Raw genomic sequence first — 17698 nt, 5'->3', positions numbered from 1 at the left:
AAGTGACAAGTGAATATTGCAGAGTTGAACAACTAGAGCGTTTTATAAGTGTTTTGATAAATGTAAAACTTCAAGAGACAATCCAGTCTGCTGCTGAAATACTCTTGCCTGAGAGAATCAGGGGTCAGGGCACAGTCTGGAATCACAGAAAAATACTGAAAGCTGATCAAACCATAACAAATCATGGTTTTGTACAACTCCTAGGAAATGTTAACAACATCGTAAACCATATAGTAAAAAAATATTAGCCCAGAAAATAAGAATACACGTCTCCTTTAAAAAAGTTTACAGTAAAATAAAAATTTCATCAGTTTAAGAGTTTTTTTTCAATTATCAAATTCTAGCCATATAAATGCACTTTGGCGTGAAGAGTTTTTAAAGCTACCTGGCCAGCTAACTACTCCTATTTCCAAGCTGATAATTTCAATCACTAATTTTTCATCTTGGCGCATCTTAACTAAAGCAAACATTCTGGGTCTCTCTAAAACATGGAACCTACATTCGTCTGTTCTCATAATGTACATAGCACATGAGGTGCTCAGTTTCTATTTGAAACTAAGTTTGCAGAGTCTGTAACAGTGAAAGGATTACACGATCAAGGACATATAAAAATAAATATAATCGCTGGAGCAGGTCTGGAAAAGGAAGCTGATGTTCAAGGAGATTAGCAGGGTGGGATACACAAATACAGATGAGTCTTGCTTCCTGAAATCATAGAACAGCCTGGGTTGAAGAGGACAACAGCGATCTAGTTTCAGCCTCCCTGCTAGGTGAGGGTTGCCAAACAGGTTGCCCAAAGCCATATCCAGCCTGTCACTTCTTGGTGTCCCTTCCAGACCTTCTTTTTCCCAACAGTTTTCTCACACCAGCATGGAACAGAAGGACCAACTCTGGACCACAGATAACAGTTGATGTGCCCTTGATGCCATTGTCTATTCATGACAGTTTCTGTCACGCTCGGCACTGATTTGGGGCCCTAAAAACACACAAAAAGAACTATTATAGACCAGAGTCTGGCCCACTCTGAAGAGGGGGCTCTCCCTCAGAGCCCCCCACAGGCTGCAAGCCTGGCCAGGTGAGACAGAGAAAGCTCAGCAGTTGAAAGAAGGTCATTTTGACTCCTTCTGCAATAGCAGCTCCTACTCTTGCTGCAGCTGTAGCAGCAGAGCTTTTAGTTTGAGAGGGAGGGGTGGCAGCAAATTGTTTCAGATTAATCTTTTCTTGTCAAATCTAGACCGTATTTTATTTCACTCAATCATGAGCAATATCTCCAAACACTTAATAGAGGCTGAGGGCTTCTGCATTTGAAGAGAACGGGGCAATTTCACAGGACATTTCAATCCAACCACACATTTAGACTATTCGTGTAGAAGTTAATGAAAACAAGACCTAAAAAATAGGAACCAGCAGTGAGTCAGCATTTTAGATATTCTTAGGTTGAATAATTTATTGTTTTCATCAGCCCGTTGCCAAAAGAAAACACACTATGGTACCCTTTAGAGAACAAATACATTTTTCTCAGAAAATGAACACCTACAGCATCCCAGTGTGGGGATAACTCAAAGGTAGCCATTTGGAAAGGACAAGAAGAAAGTAAATTAAAATTTCATCAATTGGATGCTGAGTTTCTTCTGACAGCTGTAGCTGGTATTCGCTTGCTTCCTGATGTATTTGAACTCACCTCTTCAGCTAATGGAGAAGGACACAGGAACTGCTAGAGCTAAAAGTCACGGGAAACACAGAGCTCTTTTGTGGTTTGCATACTGTTCACCAGCTGACAGTATGTTCTAAAAAACAAAACAAAACACAACACACTTATGTACCTATGTACCTATCAGACTGATTATTTGAACAGTTTTCAGAGAGTTTTAAACACTGAAAGCCACGTAGCAAATGTATGGAAGGTCTTTTGTTGTTTTTATCTTCCAGCTGGCCCAAACTTTTGTCCCTCCATAGGAGCTTCCCATGCCGCCACCTCTTGACTAGTTCATGCTTTCCACAGCTCTCACAATCCACAGATTCAGCTGGCTTCTCAAAGAGGAATCAAACAGGACACCATTAATTGTGAGTGTAATAGCTTCCAAAGTGAGCAACCAATGCCATCAGATTCATATAAAATAAAACGATTAAAAAGGAAGAAATACTGCATTCATCATCATCTTGACATTTGATTTGGTGAAATGATCTACACAGCAATGTGAATTGTTATACTGAGTGAAGTCAAGGACCTGCGTGCTTCAGCACTGCGTCTTTGTCAGTAGCCCATATTAGGCACCTCAGATGAAACTGAAATGTCACCTTGGAAGAATAAACTAGGAATATTTCCTTCTAAAACTCCAACTTTAAAAGGTTGACAGATGCACCTAAACATGCAGATACTGATCTACGTCCAGAAATCCTACTCAATTCACAACTAATCTCATCAATGAAACTAGTGAGTGGTTTTTAATATCTCACAGTAATGCCTGAGAATAAATTATGCTCCTGAAGTAGCTGCTGACTACGCAGCCTACAACCCTATGAACCCAGGGCTTTGTTCAGACCACACACTGCTATTGCAGTTAAAGCAAATGGCACTCCTGCCATCACTATCTGAAATGTGTTCAGATATAAGCAGCAAGAGGCCAAACTCTCTACTGCCCATCTGAGAACCACTACAGGACCAAGCCTCATGTTATCTTGATAAACAGTCTACCCCCTCAGTTATCTGTGTCTTGGTGGTGTTGTTTCTTTTTAACAAACTGGAGCACATTGGCTTAATTTACGTTTTTACTAAAAAAGGAGTGTATCAGTTTATCCAGTGATGCAAGTCTGATTGACAGTCTGTCTATTTCAACAAACCTCACATCTCTGCCAATGTAGAAATAATTTCACAGCACAGCATGCCTTTTTCCTTCCTCTGAAGATACAGGTAGATTTCCAGAGATGCTGAGAGCATGAATAGTACGTTTGCTTTTATTTGCCAGACATAAGATGATTATAGTTTTTCCAGAAATATAGGCGGTCTATTTTCATCAGTGTTTGGAATGGGAGGTATAGGAAACACTTTTTCTTCTAGCCCAAGATAGGCTTGAAATATATAACAAGACAGAAAGAAGAGGAACAAAAGAATGCCTGAAAGAATGATTAAGTGCTTCTGAATTTACACAGTGAAATATGGACAGTTTAAATGTCCCAGCTATTTGCTTCTCTTCAGCTAGTGAGCAGTTCGAACACGCTGTGGTGCTGTAAGATTAATCGAGTTCTGCATGCTTTCAGCCTGCTTGGGGTATCAAGGAGAGAGAATGGCCACAGAATCTCTATTTGCCAAAGCAAAGAGAATATCTCATTAAAGTATGATTAATAGCCATTTGTGAAGCATTTAATTAGTCATTTTGACAGTCAACTTAACCAATACACATGCCTTTGCTAGACTACAGGTTTGCTTTTAAAATAGTAGAAAAGAAAAAATATAGAGAAAAAAGGTTCCCTGTTCTCATATCCAACACTCCAGCACAGAGGGGAAAAAAAAAAAAAAAAAAAAAAAAAAAAGAGGCTTTGCATATTCTGGTCTTGTCCGAATTCATCTGGTGTGTCTTTTTCTTAAAGATCGGCAGAATAGAAGCCCTCTAACATGATTGATGGCTTCTCCTTCTATCTGCAAGTTGAAAATTCAGAAAACGGGGATTTTTTCATAGGTCTCACTGCTTATTGGTACAAGAGTTATTTCCACTTTGCTGCAGAATTGATTTGCAACAGTGGCATATGAGTTTGTATATTTTTCTCACCAGCCCATCATGAAGTATCACTCAGGAAGTCTTCGGTGGCATGATGGATTGTGGAAATGAGAGCCTCATGACACCATTTGCCATCGAAGAGTGGGATAATTGTCATTAACTTCCAGAAGCAGTGGAGCATCTGCATCCTTGCTGTGGATGCCTGCATTTTGCAAAGCATATTACCCAACAGCTGCACAAAGCACATACCACCATGCTAATTTAATTTCATCCTACCCAGGAGGCTAGACATCTTCCTTCAGAGCAAGCTGTCTTACTCTTTGAGCAAGAGAGATGAAGATTAGGTTTCTGGGATGCTGAGTTGTTTCGATTCTCAAAGTGACCCGTGATCAACTGCTGACCTTTCCTATACCCTAACTGCTCCTCTGCAAAATAGGCAGTTATCAATCCTCCCATAGATGTGTATTTTTTCATTACACCATATTGGAGAATTTAGCATTTTTTGACTAGTATTATGACTAGAACCAGTAAAGCACTGCAAACACTATGACTATAACCTCTTCATTTTCCATCTCCATTCACAAATTGCCATTCATCTTATTCAGATGTCTCCAACATCCGTAGCCATTACAGAAATGAATTAAAACACAGAGTTAACTTGGAGCATGGGGAAAAAAAAAAAAACACCTTGAAAATTGGGGACAGGCTGGGACATATGCCAATAATCAGAGAAGCTGGTGAAGCCTGTGCTTTGTACACAGTCAGTGTATTATTCCTTCCCTTTTTTTTTCCCCTCCTCCCTTACACTGAGATGTTCTTGAATACATAAAGACAAATTCTCTTAGACTGTCTTGAAGCACTAGCTTCTCCCTGCAGCAAACCTTCCTGATGACTGATTAGGCATAGTTCAAAAGCTTCTTCCCTCAAATGCATCTCTAAGAAACTGCATGGCATGAGAAAAATATTTGAAGTGGTATAATGTTATCCAGTAACATTGATTACTGTGAACTATCATTTCTATTGCTAATATTTCTTATAAACTGTCTGTTCTTGAAACAGAACCTCATAAGTCAAGATCTTGTTCAGTCCTGCTTCCTCCTCTCATGCCAGCCCTTACCAAAAATACCAGTTTCAAAAGTTTTTTTTGTTGCTGTTGTTTTGAAGTGTCAGTATCAGAAAGATCAATTTTCTTTTTTTTTTTTTTCCTCCTTCTTCTAACTAAGGAAGAGTTCACAGGAATATACATTGCATTGGATATGATCCCCCACCAGGCTGCCTGCATTTTTGCAAGGGAGGGAGAAGCACAGGGTTTGCACAGGAAAACCATGCAAGCCCAGCACTGCCAGTGATACTTCTTTCAGGCTCAGTGTGAAGATGTTAAAAGGCCTTTTAAAGGAGTATATGCCCTTCCACTGATTTCAGTGGGATCAGGGCTTTCACAGAACAGACTTCTAGGGAACTTTACTCTGACTCATATTTTCATCGTTTTGTATGGGTAACAGAGGACCTTGAGAGGAACAAGAGCTGGCATCATTGACTAGCAGTAGTTAAATTTTATGCACATACTCAAATTACATCCATCAGCCCATGAGATTTTCTTCTATCTCCTACTACTGGTGCACTAAGCTAAAGGATCCCTTTACTCTCAGAGACACAGTAATGAAAAACAGCCAGACCTCACACAAGTGACATGTCTGGACTAAAAAGCTGGGGACATCAGAGGAATCTTGAGCTTTGTCACAAGTCCTGAAGAGCTCCCTCAAAACAGAAGGAGAAGGAGGCTTTAACAGTGAGCTTTCGAGGAAGCAGGAGAGGTTACCTGTGATGGCAGAGCACACAGAGACCTTTCAGATGGGACTTAAGACCTGGACTAACGTAGAGAAAGACATCTGAACCTGAACTCCCACAAGTTGTCTGATTACTTCTGCAGAAACTTGTTGGTTTTATTTTGGAATCTCTCTGGCTGGGGAATGGAGTCTCTTATATCCTTCAAGTGCTAGCACTATATAAATGGAATAGCATTACAAAGAACAACAGACAGATATCTGCACCTTTGCATATTAATGATGTGTTAACATTCTGGAGTGGCCTGGAATTCATAACCAGCATGCTTGCTTATGCAGGCACATTGAAGTTTAGATACATAAACAAATACACTGAAAGGCAACTCAGATCTGCTTGCTCATGTCCAGTGTAGTGAAGTCATGAACATAGGGTTAAAATATTATTTGCTGTCTGAGAAGTTCTGTTTTTGTTTTTGGGGTTTTTTTCCTTTTTTTTTTTTTTTTCTTCTTTTCTCTCTTTCTCCCCATGGTGATATGCAGCAAAACTGTCTGCAACGACTGCAAATTAGCCCCTGTGGATACGACAGATTAAGAGCTGCATCCGCTGTCCGTGTTCATTGCTGTGTCTTTATTGACTCCAGCAAAGCTATCCAAATTTGCAGCAGCTGAGAACCCATCCCAGTGTCATTCATCACTTTGGTGCACACGATGAGCAAATGAACTGAGCTTCCCCGTAAGTCCCACATCAACATTGACAGCTAACATTGCAGTGCTGGGGAGAACATGTAGCTGGCACGGTCCTTCCATAAGGCAAGAGCACAGGCACCAGTAATACTTGCAGATTCAACTCACGTTTCCATTGCACTTGCATGTTTCCCTTCCATACCAGATTACGTGAGCTGCAGGTTCCCTGTGCTGCCCACAAGACAAGCTATATCCTCCATGGGTGCTGAGCTTAGGTACTGCCAGTGGGGTCCTTATAAGCTTCTGACTCAAAAATCCAACTGATGGCTGAAATGCATGCTCCTGCTGTTTTTAATGTTTTTGAAGTAGCAGACAAGTTACAACTCTTCCTACTACTAAAATGGAAGGATAAAGATTTTGCCAAGAAGCCTCAGCTTGAGATCAGGTCTAACATCTTAACACAGCTTGGATTTGGAAGATTGAATATGTCCAGATAATACATCAGGAGGATTATTTGCATCTGAGGTAAATGGAAAAATTCAGGATAGCGAAGTCCCACACTCTGTGGAGACACTGTCCCTGGAGGTGTTCAAGAACCATGAAGATGTGGCACTGAGGAACACAGTCAATAGGCCTGGTGGGGATGGGTTGGTGGTTGGATTTAGTGATATTAGCATTCTTTCCCAACCTTACTGACCATGATTCCATAGGGCTGTTCCATTGAATTCCCATGAAATTCTGTGGGACTCTTTCCCAGCAACAACCATTAAATAGAGCATTAAGTAACAACAACCACACAAACATAGTAGCCTGACAAAAATTAAACTAAGATGAAAGATGAAGAGTGCTGAAAGGTTCAGAACTGCCCCTTTCCATATCAGTTGAACCTCCGGTAATGATTGAAATTGGCTTGCATCTCCTGTTTGATATGTGTCAGTATCCAGCCATAATCATAACTACAGATCAACAGTGTCACAGCTGAAAACAGTGACCATGATTAAGCATGTTAACTAGCATCCTACAAAAGTTAACCCAGTCATACTATTAGGCTACTGCTGAATCAGTTGCCATTTAATTGCAAGTTCAAGGCCAGGCTGGATGGGGCTCCAGGCAACCTGATCTAGTGCTTGATCTATCAATCAGCAACCCTGCTTGCACCAACGGGGTTGGAACTAGATGATCCTTGAGGTCCCTTTCAACCCAAACCATTCTATGACTCTGAGGAAACCCCTGCATCCTCTGCTCTGGATCCCACTCCCATTGGCCCATAACCCATCTGAACACCACTAAGCAGCTCTCGAAAAATGTGCTCTGGCACCCATCAGGTCTCAAGCCCTCTCTTCCTCTCCAGCATCTCTCTACCAACAAGTGTTGATTTGATGGCTAGGATTGCCATCACTTCATTTCTATAGCTTCTTTTTCCGCTGTCCCCATAAACACAGTGTTCTGGCTTCAGTCTCAGTGTTCTTTCCATGTGTGTGCTGTCATGACACATTGAACTGGTTGCAGATATACTTGCACCTTAATCTAAAACTAAACGCATTCGTCTTTACTGCCTGTACAACATGTGATGTGCAGCTTTATGCTGTCCTAACACAAACCATATACGAGACTCAAGTACTCAAATGAAGATCAAAGTGATGTGTAAGTCTCAAGGCTTACCCTTTGTCACCTGATATGAATAAACAGTTACCAAAAGGGAGACCACACAGACAGGCAGCTCTAGATATTGCCTGAAGTTGTAGACAGGAATGCAGGATGACAATATAATATTGTATAAAATGTACATTATTGTAAAATAATTTGTAGGCTTTCACTTACATCTAGAGTCACAAGCAGACAGATCAATGCTCTGGCTGCAAGTGACCTTTTTAGATATTTAAACACGTACTTCTGGTAGCATTTGTATATCAACTGTTTGTGTAAAAGAAAAAAATATTTGTAACTTAAAACAACTACAGGACTTCCGCATTTTTCTCTTATGCTGCTCCTATTACCTTCTGCAGAAGGCACAGTCCTCTTCCAGTCTCATAAATAGACCATTACTCCTAGCAAGCACCCTCTGACAAACCCTTGGGCAATAATCATAAAATCACAAGGTTGGAAACGACCTGCAAGATCATCTAGTCCAACTGTCCCGTTACCATTGCTACCACAAGCACTAAACCGTATCTCATAGCTCCTCATCAAGATGCCTGTTAAACACTTCCAGGAACAGCAACTCCACCACCTCTCTGGGCAGGCCATTCCAGTGTCTGACCACTCTTTGAGAGAAGTTCTTCCTTATGTCTAATCTAAACCTCCTCTGGTACAACTTGCAACCATTTCCTTGGGTCCTGTTTGTTACCTGGGAGAAAAGGCCAAACCCCTCCTCATCATAACCTCCCTTCAGGAAGTTGTAGAGTGCAATAAGGTCTCCTCTGAGCCTCCTCTTCTCCAGACTAAATCCCAGCTCCCTCAGCTGCTCCTCATAAGGCTTGTGCTCCAGACCCCTCACCAGTTTTCTTGCCCTTCTCTGGACACATTCCAGGGCCTCAATGTCTTTTTTGTAGTGAGAGGCCCGAAACTGAGTACAGTGAGTGTGGCCTCACCAGTGCTGAGTACAGAGGGATGATTACCTCCCTGCTCCTGCTGGCCACACTATTTCTAATGCAGGTCAGGATGCCGTTGGCCCTCATGGCCCCTGTGCACACTATTGGCTCATGTTCAGCCGAGCATCAACCAACACCCCCAGGTCCCTTTCCTCTTCACAGTCATCCAGCCACTCAGCACCTAGCCTAGAGCACTGCATGGGCTTATTGTGGCCAAAAGAAGCCAGGACCTATTTGCATGGTCCTGGTAACTGCTCTCCACTGCAGCAATCCCACCCAAGTCACAAATGCCGAGGATGGGGCTCTCCTGGGGCAGCTCCATCCCCACAAAGGCAGAGCTCAGCCTGGGTAGAGAGCTGCAGGAAGGACTCCTGAGAATAAAGTTGAGCTATGCTACTTCAGTAGCAGCGCTCATCTCTGAATGGTGTGACAAAAACAGATCAAGGAACAAAAGGTAGGCTTTGGTTCACAAGCCAGTCATTAAAGAAACCATATTCTCTCCATCAGGACCGTAAGCCACCAGAAAAATCCTGAGCCATTCACTAGAGACATATTTTAGGCTCTAGCCTCTATACTCTTCAACTTTACAAACTGACACTCTAATCTTGAAAGTAAGCTTTTTCAAAAATGATCACAAATCAAGTAATAACAGAAACATCTTATTGAAGTCAGCCATCCAGGAAAATAATACCCACATCAGGACCTTGTTCAGAACACAGTTAAAGCACTCTCAAGACTGAGCATAGAAACATCATGCTAACCGTATTTTAACCTTGCCCCCATCCCATCTGTTTTATGTGACCATACCCAATGAACTTCTTAGCAGAAACCAAAGAAAATTCTCATAGACAGGAATAACAACCTAGCAACCTTAGAGTGCCTATATCATCACAGCATCAGCATCTGCTTCCTCATTCAGATGCAGGACAGTAAATCCAAGAGTGCTGCTGCACACACATCATGTGCCTGGGAGGAAGCCGGAAAGAACAGAAGACTGTGTGAAAAATGAGATGCTGACCAGCAGAAAGTGCCTGTTTAAAACTACCTTGCAAGGACTGCTTTCTTTTTGGAGTAGTTTAGCAAAATCTTGTGCCATTCAGCCAAGTGCTTGCCACTCTCTGAGGCCAGACCTGTCACTCCAAGCATAAAGCACAGTCACTCTCAGGAAGCTTAAGGAAAATTTCCACGCTCACAAGAACAACAAAAGATAAGCAGATGGCAGATTATGTCAAAGTTTCCTGTAGTGCTTTTAGCTGAAAATGTCTTTATGAATGCTTTCATACAGGAGAATTTGCATCCCTCTATACCTAGAAATTTGGCACAAGACCATGCTCCACCTGAGATGGTCAACCAAATGGACTTTGCATGGAGGAATTTCCATGTTTTAACCTCTACTTGCTGCAGCGACTCAATAAAGATTGAGGAGCATTCAGTGGCAGAGTAGCTGCAAAGACTGTACTGGAAATATTCTGGAATGTCATACAGTTTCACAGAATCATAAAAACATTAAAGCTGGAAGAGATCTCTTAGGTCATCCAGTCCAATTCCCACCCATCCCAATCAAGCCCTCAGTGCCACATCTGTTTCCTGAACACCTCCAGGGATGGTGACTGCACCACCTCCCTGAGCAGACTGTGACAGCATATCACCATACTTTCTGAGAAGTGTCTCCTAATATCCAAACTGAATCTTCCCTGGTGTAACATAAGGCCATTAACACTCGCCCTAATCACAAAGAATATTCCCCAAATAAATCGTACAAGCACTGCGACAATTTCAAAGTGGCATATAAACAACAACATGCCACAAAGCCTCGTAAATGCTGAATGTGAAATGAAAACCTACAGATCAGATTTTTCCACAGATTAGTAAAAAGCTTGTCTACTGCCATTTTGTTGAGATAAAACTTCAGTTCTGCTGTCCTTTCACACATTCACACAGCTATTTGCTGTGCATTATTCCAGTGACATACTTCTTTCCAGATGTTAATGTTTCATCATGCCCTTTCCTGCAGTTTTTATCAGGTCCATTTACAGATGATGTATTATAAATCCTCCTTCACTTCATATACTATATCACGGAAGATCCTGATAAACATACAGATACAGATATATGAAGGCTAGTAAACATAATAGAAAATTTAGCATGCTACTAGTACAGATATGCTATTATTCTTTATCTTGTGATTAACACGGACTGGCACTACTGTACAGATTTATAGTTGACCATATGCTCTTTAATTGCCATTGGTTCCCCCAGTTCGCCCCCTTGCACATCTGCAGCGTGTGTGGGCTGACACTCTCTTCTTTCCCTCAGCAAGATCCCAGAATTATTTCTCAGCTGGATACCACAATGGAGAGAAAAATCCCACATCAACTCCAAGGAGTGATTAAAATATATAATGTGGGGGGTTTTGTTTGTTTGTTTTTTAATAACTGAACAAACAGAGGGTAGGAAGGAAATTCACTGTCACTGATGTTCTTCATCTGCATGAGCTCAAATTAGCTGGAATGCTGTTTAATTGTGAGCTGCTAACGTGCTGCCTCCAAAAGCCAGCTGCTGCTGGACCTGGGGAAAAAAGACTTTCAAGCCCAAGAGTGGATAAGCTAGTAGTGAGCATGGAAACACCACACAGCTCTCTCAGTGACAGCTTTTACTGATTTAAGACCCTTTTGACTGTAAAACTTGGCCAAGACATAATTCAGCTAAGACTTTGATTCATTTTGAAAAGATTTACACTACTGTTTTAAATGAAGCCCAAGTTAATTAAATGTCTTCCTACATTACCACTGAACAGTTCCCCTCAGCCATTTTTCCCCTTGCGAACTTAACAACTTCAGTTAAATAATCTTTTCTCTCCCTTCTCAATTATATATAAGCAAACAGAAGAGATATTGGTGAAGTGCCTTTGAAGCCATTGACAGATTATTACAGTAGAAACAATCTGCCATGTTTTTACCCCCCAAGATCTTTTTTTTTCCAAAGTGAAGATGAAAAAAAAAAAAAAAAAAAAAAACTTGTTTCTTTCTTTCCTTTTTAGTCATAGTATTTTACAAAACCTTCCCTAAATGAGGCTTCTTGGTGACAATGAGTGCCATAATTTTACATGCAAATCAGACTAATAAATTAAGAAATTTGCCTGCATATAAACGAGAAGGCAGTCAATTTATAAGCCTAATAATAACTTTAAGCTTCTTCTATTTGTAGACTTCGCCAGAATATTTTTCATATAGACATGTATACAAAATAAAAGTCCCTGTTTGAAAAAAAAATAAGTTTTTTATATCTGCTATTAAAGTATTTATGAACTTAATTTCTAAAGGGTCATCTTTTCATATGGTCCCTAATTGTTAGGGGAGGGAAGGGAAGCCCAACTCACAGCTGTGCATGCACCTACATTGCTGGATGCTTACAAGAAAAGGGTAGATGTTGCATTGAGTGAGATGGTTAGTGGGCATGGTGGGGATGGGTTGGTGGTTGTACTGGATGATCTTAGCGGTCCTTTTCCAACCTTAATGGTTCTGTGATTCTACACACTCACCCCTAAGTTTCTTTGGAAACAAGAAACAAACAAACCTTTTGGTGCTACAATAAATACTGCTGTGTCCAGGTGGCATCAGCCAACTTGGGCACTCCACCTTCTCCATGTTACAGGAGCCCCAGCAGACAAAAACACAGAGTTTGTGCAGAACTCTGTCCTCATTCTTCCTGGAATCATTTCATTTTAAACTTACAAAAGCAAGTTAGCTGTAGCCAGTGGTTCCTGCGATGTGAAGTGAAACATATCCCCTCACTCTGACTGTTGCTGGAGGGAAGTGGCCATTTTCATCCCACTCCCAGCACTGCGTCTTCAGCAGAGGAGAGACAAGAGATACGACCTGAGAATAGGGCCAGATTTCCTTCAGATTAATGAGAAAATAATCAACATCTGCCATGAAGACAACACCAACTTTGTTAGTTGTATAAAAAACATTTTATATTGAATTAAGACCACGGTTATATTATATACTCAGAAATTTTCAGCATCTGCAATTAGATACTTCTTCACTGTTTCCCAAAGGCAAACAAAGCATGTTGCAAAGTATTTCTTCTTTCCTTTCTCTGTCCTCCATCAAGTTCAAGAGCCATTTAGAATGCCCAAACAAGGGAAAAAAGCAAGCAAAATCATCAAAAACGCAATAGAACAATGACCAAGTCCTGCACTATCCGCAGATGAGTCACTCACAGGTGCAGCAATCCCATGTCTTTAACAGTGACTGGTGGTGCTGCAATAACCTTGGCCCTGCTATCCTGCAGGCTATGAGCATGAATCCAGAGCATGAATCCATTTTACCTCCTGTACGCTCAGCACCCAGCACAGGAGATCCGCAACTCCACCACTAAACTACTTGCTGCTCTTATATAAATCCCTCTGCTTCTTGACCGGAGAACATCTCCGCTGGAAGGGATCCAAATTGTGGGAGAACCATTTGGCACATGTCTTCAAAATAGCATATGAATAGATTAATGGCTTACCCCCTCCCCTGCCCCTGGCTCATTGCTTTAATATCCTGTCCTTTATGAGTGACTTTCAGACTTACTTTATATTGTGTCGTCTTCCCAGGCAAGCATTTCTTGGTTTAAGATTATTTTTACGCTTAAACAGTAATACATGTTTGTATTTATTTATTAAAACATTGAGTTGATGTTGTTTAGGAAATTGAAGACTGCATCCATTCTGTTCAAGCCATCACACCTGCTGGTGCACAGAGATCTCTCCAGATGCTGAGACGAGATATCCTGCACTGCACGAGGGCCATTCTTTCTCCCACACATATCCACTATAACCACCCTAGGACTTCCACTCAGGCAAAATGAAGAAAATCCTATTCTTAAAAAAACAATCATCTGCCTACCGATGCTAAAAACAAATATCTGCCTAAAGTCTTGGGATCATGTTGTACAGGAGCACACAAAGGTTCAAGTGCTTAGCTGGACATGAAGAAATCTTTCACCCAAGTGAGTTGCTTTGGAGTATATTAGCCCGGGGCTTGAGGGAATTCACAATTAACAATTCATTTTTTCTGTAAAGCCAATTTCTAACCACCTCCCACATGTTCATCTACATCATGTGATAGACACAATAGGAACACGCAGGAAGGTTGAATTTATTTTTGTCCAAACCTTGACTGAAGTTCAAGAAAACAGACTAAAATACTTATTAGCTACTGCAGATCTGCCTTCAAATTTCAAACTGAATAGAGGACCCTTCATCTACCTTCACAAGATCCAGAGACATCTGAAACTGTTTCACTTCCCCCTTATTCTCAGTAAGAGACTATTTGGACATGGTTATAGTATTAAGTCTGTACAACCTTCATTTCAACACCAATCACAGCTCATGAACTCTACTGGGAGAAGAACAGGCAGCACTTTGTCTGGGCGACACACAAGGACTCCATTCCAACTAACATCTTGCTTCTTATTTAATACCTTAGATTAGGATAAATACAGAACAAGCCTAAATGAGGAGAGAATCTTGGTTGCACATCGCAAACTGTTTTCTCCATATCCAGTGACTACAGCAAGACACAAGTGACAAAAACATCCCCAGTGTTTTGATGCTACCAGATTATTTGCTTCTGTCCCTCTGCAGTTTTAAACATTAATAAAAATGATCTGATGGAGATATTCACAGCATTCAGACAGACAGGTTGCGTGATGGAAGAAGTACAGAGATACTCCCCATTACGGGATAACGAATGATGGAGAGGCATGGAAAGTTAGGCACACAGGGGACAGTGACAGAAAGCATACTTGATTATTTTAATTTCCTAAACAATGAGAGATCTGAAAGGTTATTTAAACTTCATACTCTCCTGCATTTGTCTAAAGCTATTATCTCACCCAAAGCTCTCACCTCTGTGCAACCCAAAGAGACTTCAATACCAAACCGGTGAGATCTAATCAGAGTTTATTGCCTTTGGTATAAACACTGCCACATTTTTTATCTTTTTTATTAAATTTACCAACTTGAACATCCATATTTGGGATCAAAAGGTGATTCCTGCACCCTGCCTCAGAGCACTACGCTATATTTCTCATACAATAAAAAACCTTTTCTTTTAATTTGTCTGAAAAATAGGTGACGTTTCATTACCAAGGCAGGGAGAGAGAACTTTTCATCAGATTATATTCAGAGTTGATAATCTCTTTAAACAGGATGGGGTGAGTCCCTACACCTGGACCTCTACCACAGCCTCCCTGCACTGCACAGTGTAAACTCATCACTCTCACAAAAGACAGCTCTACAATTGTCTACGCAGATGAAAACTGAAGTTTGGGGAATTTCACCCAAAAGCACTTATCCTGAAAGAGTGGGAGCAGGCAGAGAACCAGGTGATAGGCAATGGCTCCCATAGTTCATCCCAAAAGAGCCTAAACTGCACCCAAGACTCAGCTGACAAAAGAAGTAGCAGCTTGAGAGAGAAACCAGCACATCTGGCTGTGTTTCTCCTACAGTTTAAAAGTTGAAACATCCAAATGTTACCGATACTCAGTATCAGAGCTGCTAACTCCTCCTATGTCTCAATCTCTCACCTTCAGCTACCCTTTGCCACAGCTCCCATGCTTGTCTCACTGCTGCTGCTCACAGGCATCTCAGAAGTTCTGTTTTCAGCACACGTTTAGTCATAGCTTGGACATCCTCTCTATAGAAAATCCAGTCCTTGGTTGCTTTATCTACCTGACCACAAACTGCTGGTTCTTGTGTTGGTTTGTTTTTAACCAGGATATTCTACCCCTTGTAGCTAACTCTGCTTTTAGTTTTCTAGTTGTTCAGATTCTGTCTTTGCAACCTCAGACTGGAAAGAAACATAACACAATTCTAGAAGAAATAGCTAAAAATTTATTCTAAATCATTCAAGCAGCATTACAGACAAATGGATGGAAAGCAGATGATAAAGCTATTAAGCTCTTCAGGGTCAAACAACAACAAAAAGAAAGGAAGGAAAGTTTATATTAAGTTCTTTACAGAGAGAGTGGTGAGGTACTGGAACAGGCTGCCCAGAGAGGTTGTGGATGCCCCATCCCTAGAGGTGTTTATGGCCAGATTGGATGGGGCGCTGGGCAGCCTGGTCTAGTGTTGAATGGGGAGGTTGGTGGCCCTGCATGTGGCAGGGGGGTTGGAGATTCATGATCCTTTGGGTCCCTTCCAATCCTGGCCATTCTGTGATTCTATGATTATATTAAAACTATATAAATGCAATTCATCTCCACACACAGGAGATTTGTAGCATGCCTAAGTTTGTTTTTCACAAATGTTGGATATTTTTACAAGTGTGTTGTGTGTTAGGATTAAGAGAAATACAAATTAATCCTTTTGTAACTGGAAAGCACCAGAGTATTCAGCTCCAACATGATAGTTAAGGAGCCTCAAGCTCACCCTAATGCTTTTTTCTGAACACTTCACAAGCTCAACAAATCTCGACATATTAAAATCACCCACGGCTTTCACTAAGTCAAAAATAATACAGTTTAAGGAAAGAGCAGTAATTTTGCTCATTTCTGAGGGCTTAGTCTGACATGCGTCAACAAATTATCCTATTTCAGGCTTCTCAGTTTCACTGGGAAGAATCTGTATTGCTGTCCTATCCCTACATTTCACAGTCAATGAGCATTTACAGAAGATAAACAAATAGTTCACATATTAATGCTAATAACAACAATGGTCGTAATGATAACAATTCACACAACTGCCTATTGGACTGGGGAAGGGAGTAGAGGAGAGCTTGACCTGCCAGGATGATACCCATGCAGAATACTTTCTTGAATTCTACATTATGGAAAACTATTTATTTAAATTAAGGAGCGAGTCATAACACCAAAATAAAATGGAAACTGAAACTGGATTTTTTTTGGTAGTGTAGTTACAGAAAAACATTGAATATCATGAGTTGGCAGTGATGTATGAAGTCAAAATTATGACGAAACACTGCTATGTTGCCACCTGGTGACAGCAAAACAGCATTTTGAAATAGGCTGATTATGTCACCACATCTCCTGCTACACACACGCGCCCACATTGCATGTGCATATGCAGCTGCTGGGAGCACTCACATGGCCATGGTACACTTTTCTGCCACCGTGCTCTATGTGCAGTCTTGGGTGCTCTTCAGCAATTTCCAACACTGTAAATTTTGTTGGACACAAGTTACCTGACCTGATGAAATGTCAGCCGTGAAACAGAGGATGGCATCAGACTTGGGTGATAACACGATTAGGGTTTCTCCAAAGTGGCTGTCATCCTCTAATGCAGATTTAGACAAGTAGTCAAAGCCCAGGTGCATTATGGGATGATAAAACCCACCTTGGAGGGACTTAATGCTTAATTAAAAGGACGAACACTGCAATAAATGCGCTAATGAGATAAAATCTCACTAATTCCTAAATCTTATGGAGCCAAAGTGTCGGGCTGAGTTTTAATTAATAGAGTTCTATATGGGTTTCTCAGAAATAATAATAAAACATTAAAGTAGTAAATCATGTCCAAAATCCATTGCAAACTTATTCTAAAGTTGGACGAGATGATCTCCAGAGGTCTCTTCTAGCTCCTGTGATTCTATAAGTCCCACAACCTTTTTATGTTAAGGATTCCACAGTTTCCACACTTCTGAAGATGACCGTCCCTTTAAAGATGTAATTTCATGCCACTGCAACCCTTTCCTTTTAGATCGTCTTGTTAATTCACCATTAATTTATCACTGCACTTGATATGAACAGTCCCTGATACATCCTTCTCCTCCTCTCAGTTCTTGCCTCAGGTGCAGTAGGATGCTCCATCTGAGCTTTAAGCTATACATTGTGTTTCTCTGGGATTTTTTTCCTGCACATCTCAATCAGCCAATCCCTTGGCCACAGTGAATGAGTCCAGAGTCACTGTGGG

General features: G+C 41.0%; 1 long non-coding RNA gene across 1 annotated transcript in view; it reads right to left on the bottom strand.

Annotated features, from left to right (window-relative positions):
* The window catches only part of LOC109367219 (uncharacterized), a 146422-nt gene that overhangs the window by 106823 nt on the left and 21901 nt on the right, over positions 1-17698 (bottom strand). The window lies entirely within an intron of this gene.

Source organism: Meleagris gallopavo, chromosome 4, assembly GCF_905368555.1.
Source record: "Meleagris gallopavo chromosome 4, MGAL_WU_HG_1.1, whole genome shotgun sequence".
Lineage (NCBI taxonomy): Eukaryota > Metazoa > Chordata > Aves > Galliformes > Phasianidae > Meleagris > Meleagris gallopavo.
The sequence above is the reverse complement of the archived record's forward strand: the minus strand, read 5'-3'. Positions and strand labels throughout refer to the sequence as shown.